The 6,266-nt window shown below is 42.3% G+C and overlaps 1 protein-coding gene across 3 annotated transcripts in view; it reads left to right on the top strand.

The window, feature by feature from the left end:
• The window catches only part of KDM4C (lysine (K)-specific demethylase 4C), a 381,948-nt gene that overhangs the window by 771 nt on the left and 374,911 nt on the right, over positions 1 to 6,266 (top strand). The window lies entirely within an intron of this gene.

Here is a 6,266-nt window from a genome sequence, read left to right as displayed (position 1 = left end):
TTTTTTGAGACAGTGTTTCACTCTTGTCGCCCAGGCTGGAGTGCAATGATGTGATCTTGGCGCACTGCAATCTCTACCTCCTGGGTTCAAGTGATTCTCCTGCCTTAACCTCCTGAAGTAGCTGGGATTACAGGCGCCTGCCACCATGCCCCACTAATTTTTTTGTATTTTTAGTTGAGACAAGGTTTTACCATGTTGGCCCGGCTGGTCTGGAACGCCTGGCCTCAGGTGATCCATCTGCCTTGGCTTCCCAAAGTGTGGGGATTAAAGGAGTGAGCCACCGCGCCCGGCCTTTTTTTTTCTCCATATGATACTTATTGATATATTTTATCATATAATAATGCCATGTAATGCATCAGTTTAAAGTGTGCCATTCAGTGGTTTTGAGTATATTCACAGAATTGTGCAACCATCACCTCTATTGAATTCTATAACATTTTCATCATCTCCCAAAGAAACTTCATATGCATTAAGCAGTCATTCCCGATTCCCTGCTATCACCCCCAGCCCATAGGCAACCACAAACTGACTTATTCTGTCTCTACATTTGCCAATTCTCTTTCTGGTTATTTGTTCACCAAATGTGGAGGGTGCCTACTATGTGCCAGACACTATGCCAGGTGCTAGAGGTAGGGATGTGGGGGAACAGAACATACAATGTTCCTGCCCCCATGGAGCTTACATTCTAGTGGTAGCATCTTACAATGATGAAATAAGGACATTTAAGCACAGATCCAAAGGATAAAAAGAAACCAGCCTTTTCAAGATGTGGGGGCAGAAAGAATAGCAAGTCCAGAGGCCTGAAGGCTGACCTGTACTTCGTGGCTGGGAGGAATAGGAAGGTGGTCAGTGGAATTGTCTGGCCGTAGTAAGGCATTTGGGATTTTAAGTGTAGACGGAAGCACTGACAGGTTTAAAGTGGGAGAGGAAGATATGGTGGCTGTTTGTTTCTTTCTTTTGCTATTTTTGGGACATTATTTTGAAAAGATCACACTGGTTCCTATGTGAAGAGTGAATTTGGTGTTGTCGGGGCAGAGCACAAATAAAGCACCTTGTCTGGGATGGTTGTATTTATCTAGTGAGGAGCCAGTGGTGACCCAGACCAGTGAAGATGGGATAAGTTGTCTTTGGTCTGGATATGTTTGAAAATAATCATCCTATTCTTACAGGTGCCAAATAATATTCTTAAAAAAAAAAAAATGATAGCAACTTAAGCCTTGTGGGTGTAAGTGACATTCCCAGAGTCATAGGGGTGGTCAGTGAGGTACTGAGGAGTGCATTGCACATTTGGATGCATAGGTCCAAAGTAGGATCTTTGAAAGAGAGAGATCCATTATATAATATAATTCATCGTCCAACTTGAGATGATTTGTGTGTCCCTTCTATAATGTAAATCTATTTTAATTTAAAAATTTCCCATGGAAGAATATATTTTATTGCACTTATTTCAATTTATTGTTGTTCTAAATGTTAAATTTATAATCTGGGTTTCTGTAGACTTGTCAGTATCACTGCATAAATCCGTGAGCCCTGACAGAGCCTGCTGCCAGGCTGAACCACTCACTCAGTTGCACTTAGGTAAAGTGTTCTCCTTCAAATCCCCAGCTGTGGAGGTCAGATCCCCAGCTGTGGAGGTCAGATAGCATGGAAAACAGAAGATAGTTGAGGAGAGAACTTCCGAAACTATTGGGATTGGTGGTCCACTCTTCCTGCAAATGGACCTGATGCTACTTGTAACCCACTACTTTACTGTTTCTGGTATCTCTACCCTGAGGTGGTCTGTAATTAGATTGTGTGTGTGTGTGTGTTTTTTTTTTTTGTTCTTTCTATTTGAGGTGGAGTCTCGCTCTGTCGCCCAGGCTGGAGTGCAGAGGCGTGATCTCAGCTCACTGTAACCTCTGCCTCCCAGTTTCAAGTGATTCTCCTGCCTCAGCCTCCTGAGTAGCTGAGATGACAGGCATGTACCACCACGCCCGGATAATTTTTTTTTTTTTTTTTTTTTTAGTAGAGACGGGGTTTCACCGTGTTAGCCAGGCTGGTGTCGATCTCCTGACCTCGCGATCCGCCCGTCTCGGCCTCCCAAAGTGCTGGGATTACAGGCTTGAGCCACCGCGTAATTTTTGTATTTTTAGTAGAGACAGGGTTTCACCATGTTGACCAGGCTGGTCTCGAACTCCTGACATCGATCTGCCCACCTTGGCCTCTCTTTAAGTCCTGGGATTTTAGGCGTGAGCCACTGTGCCCAGACATGTATCTTGTTACAGTTCATGTCCTTCCTAGAAAATTGTTTTGTTTTTCTCTTTTTGAGAGAAGAGTCTCATTTTGTCACCCAAGTACAGTGGCATCTTATTGGCTCACTGCAGTCTCAACCTACCAGGTTCAAGCGATCCCCCTCCCTCAACCCTGCAATTAGCTGGGATTACAGGTGGGCACCACCATGCCTGGCTAATTTTTGTACTTTTTGTACAGCCATGTTACCTAGGCTGGTCTCGAACACCTGGGCTCAAGTGATCTGCCCGTTTTGGCCTCCCAAAGTGCTGGGATTATAGGCATGAACCACTGTTCCTGGCCCCTTCCTAGAAAACTTTAAAAATTTGGGAATAGTAAGTTGAGTGAAAATTAATTAGGGGTGGGTGAGAGAGAGAGCGAACAAGATAAAGAGAAAACAAAGGGAAACTAAAGCTTTTTAATGACTTTCTCAGATGACCTATCCTTAGTTTAACTTCTTTATTGGGTTAGCTCATCAACAAAAAAAATCTCATTTGGGCTGGGTGTGGGGCTCACGCCTGTAATCCCAGCACTTTGGGAGGCTAGGGCAGGTGGATCACTTAAAGTCAGGATGGCCAACATGGTGAAACCCCATCTCTACCAAAAATACAAATTTTAGCCATGCATGGTGGTGGGTGCCTGTAGTCCCAGCTGCTCTGGAGGCTGAGCCAGGACAATCGCTTGAACCCAGGAGGCGGAGGGCAGAGGTTAGGGATAACCATCTCTTCTCCTCTCTGGGCTCTGAATGCAGCCCTTTGTCCTGTTCTCTCCCACTTTTGTTTCTGGAAAACATGTACTATGTTCCACTGGGATTAGTAGAGTGTCCTGTGGTAGGGTGGCACGTTCAGTAACTTTAGAAGAGGAAACAGCAGCCCTCACAAGGGAGCTGCATGCACACAGAGTACACCTGCGTCGCTGTCTGCATTGTGTAACAGAATAAAGTTAATGAGAACTATGATTACAAAACACACCTGAGTCCAGACCGTGCCTCGTTTTTAAAATTGAGACTCATTGACAAAGTTGGAGATATTCATTTATTCAATCCTGTGATAATTTCCTATTACTCATTATTAGGAATACAACAAACTGTTTCAAATCATTTTTGCCATGTTTGACGTCAAGTCACATAAGCTCAGTTTTACCTACTTTCCCTCTTGTTCTGGAAGTTGCAATAGTAGCAAATGTATAAAACTGTACCAAATCAAATCATATTATAAAAATCAAGACTGCATTAATGAAACTGGTTTGCTTTGGGGGCTAGTCCTGGGGAACCGAGCCACCCATGATATTCTTTGTTAATGCCCTATTTTTTTTTTTCTTGAGACAGGGTCTTTTCCTGTTACTCAGGCTGGATGGTGTGATCATGGCTCACTGCAGCCTTGACCTCCCAGGCTCAAGCAAGTATCCTCCCAAGTAGCTGGAACTCAGCCTCCCATGTAGCTGGGACTACCCATGCCTGGGTGATTTTTTAAAAAAATTTTTTGTAGAGATGGGGTCTGCTGTGTTACCCAGACTGAGTCTTGAACTCCTGAGCTCAAGTGATCCTCCCACCTTGGCCTCCCACAGTGCTGGGATTACAGGCATGAGCCACTGTGCCTGGCACTATTAATCCACTATTGACAACATTTAATGGATTGGTCTTAATTTATGATTTGAGTAAATTGGTTGAGTAGGTCCAATAGTAGTGACTGTAGCCTCAGATGACAGTCGGTCTTGGTTTTTCTCTTCCCCATTTTTTAGATTCATGCTTTAGATTTAACGTTTATTTTTTGAGTGGAAGGTTTGACACTGTGACTGTCTGCAAAGTTGATGGTCAGGTTGGGAAAATGAAAAGAAGTGACAGTCTCTTCAAATGTGAAACTTGTAGTGTTTTTGTGGAAGGAGATTATGATGAACCTTTTTTATATATGAAGTGGGTGAAATTTGTTCCCAACAGAAATCTGAACATAGATTGTTCTGGACCGTAGCTTATGCATATCATGTAGTTTTATGAACAGCCAAGAGAGTGCAAATAGCTATCTTTGCCCACAAGGTGAAGAAAGATTGTAAGAAGCACCACTCTTTCCCTTCCTTCTCCTTCCTCAGTAAGTAGATGGTAGAAATTGCAATTCATTTCAAGACAAGTAGTGCAAATGCACATTTTAGCAGAAAATTTCCCATAGGGAATAGGGGCCAGGCTGAGTTTGCGGGGATGGTGATAAGAGAAGTTATATTCTATTTTGATATAATCAGGAAGGTGAACTTCAGGAGGATGGCTTTCCCTCATTTAGATTAAGTAAACATAAAGATTTAACTTTGGAATCTTTTAAAGACCTCAGTATGTTGTGTTTCCCTATGCAAGAAAATCTGATGTCTTAGGATTTCAAATTATAGTTAAAATAAGATTTTTGTTATAGACCTGAACTTCTGAAAATATATTCCATTCGAACTCTTTAATTGAAATGAAATGGACTTGTACACAAAAGCACAAGGCAATATTTGGGTTTTTGTAAGTTTATTGTATGCCTTGCTTCTCTTTCTTTAGAAAACTGCTACAAAATGTTTTATAGGCAAGCAACTGCCTTTTTCTTTTTAAGACAAAAACATATTTAATTCTACACATAATATTAATTTTGATTGTGGATATCTTTATTGCAAATGAAGAGCCTGAATAAATCTATGTTCATTTTTAAAAAATTATTCTGGCTTATTTCTGAGGAAAAAAGTTTTTATAACATTCTTAAATACAGTGCCCATCGCCTTTCACTATGTCATCAAGACAATGGAGTAAGGTTAACCATATTCATGTAGTCTGATCTTATGCTTTTCAAATATTGAGTGTGGCTGGCATGGTGGCTCATGCCTGTAATCCCAGCACTTTGGGAGACCAAGGTGGGAGACTTGCTTGAGCCCATGAGTTCGAGACCAGCCCTGGCAACATAGCGAGACCACATCTTTACAAAAAAAATTAAAATAAAAAAAAAAAGCCAGCCACGGTGACTCACGCCTGTAATCCCAGCACTTTGAAAGGCCAAGGTGGGTGGATCACTTGAGGCCAGGAGTTTGAGATCAGCCTAGCCAAAATGGCAAAACCCTGTCTCTACTAAAAATACAAAAATTAGTTGGGCATGGTGGTACACATTTGTAATCCCAGCTCCTCGGGATGCTGGTACATGAGAATCACTTGAACCTGAGAGGCTGAGGTTGCAGTGAGCTGAGATTGCTCCACTGCACTCTAGCCTGGGCAACAGAGTGATACTATCTCAAAAAGCAAACAAACAAATAAACAAACAAAAAAATAACTGAGTGTAGGGCTATGTGCCTGTAGTCCCAGCTGCTTGGGAGCCTGAGGTGAGAGGATTGCTTGAGCCTGAGAGGTCCAGGCTGCAATGAGCTGTGATCATGCCACTGTACTCCAGCCTGGGCAACAGAGTCCCTGTCTCAAAAAAAAAAAAAAGTTAAATAAAATAATGAGGGTGTGATTTCAGTAACATATACTATGAATATATATGTATCCATTTTATTTCTTTATTTTTATTTAGTTTTTTTGAGACGGAGTCTTGTTCCTGTCACCCACGCTGGAGTGCAGTGGTGTGATCTTGACCCAGTGCAGCCTTGACCTCCCAGGCTCAAGCAGTCCTCCCACCTCAGCCTCCCGAGTAGCTAGGACTGTAGGCATGTGCCACCACACCTGGCTAATTTTTGTATTTTTTTGTAGAGATGAGCTTTCGCCATGTTGCCTAGGCTTGTCTCGAACTCCTGAGCTTAAGTCTTCCTCCCGACTTGGCCTCCCGAAGTGTTGGGATTACATGCCTGAGTCACCGTGCCTGGACAGTATTCTCATTTTAAACAAACATACCTTGGAGGATATAAAATATGTAGTATCCTTATATTGCTGATGAAAATTAAGGTAAAATTGACAGCTCACCGTGAAGTGATTTTGTTTTTTTTGAGCTAATAACTCTTTTGTTTTTTTTTTTTGAGACGGAGTCTCGCTCTGTCGCCCAGGCTGGAGTGCA

This window comes from Colobus angolensis, unplaced genomic scaffold (assembly GCF_000951035.1).
Source record: "Colobus angolensis palliatus isolate OR3802 unplaced genomic scaffold, Cang.pa_1.0 Scaffold162, whole genome shotgun sequence".
Classification (NCBI taxonomy): domain Eukaryota; kingdom Metazoa; phylum Chordata; class Mammalia; order Primates; family Cercopithecidae; genus Colobus; species Colobus angolensis.
This window is presented reverse-complemented; position numbering and strand designations above follow the sequence as displayed.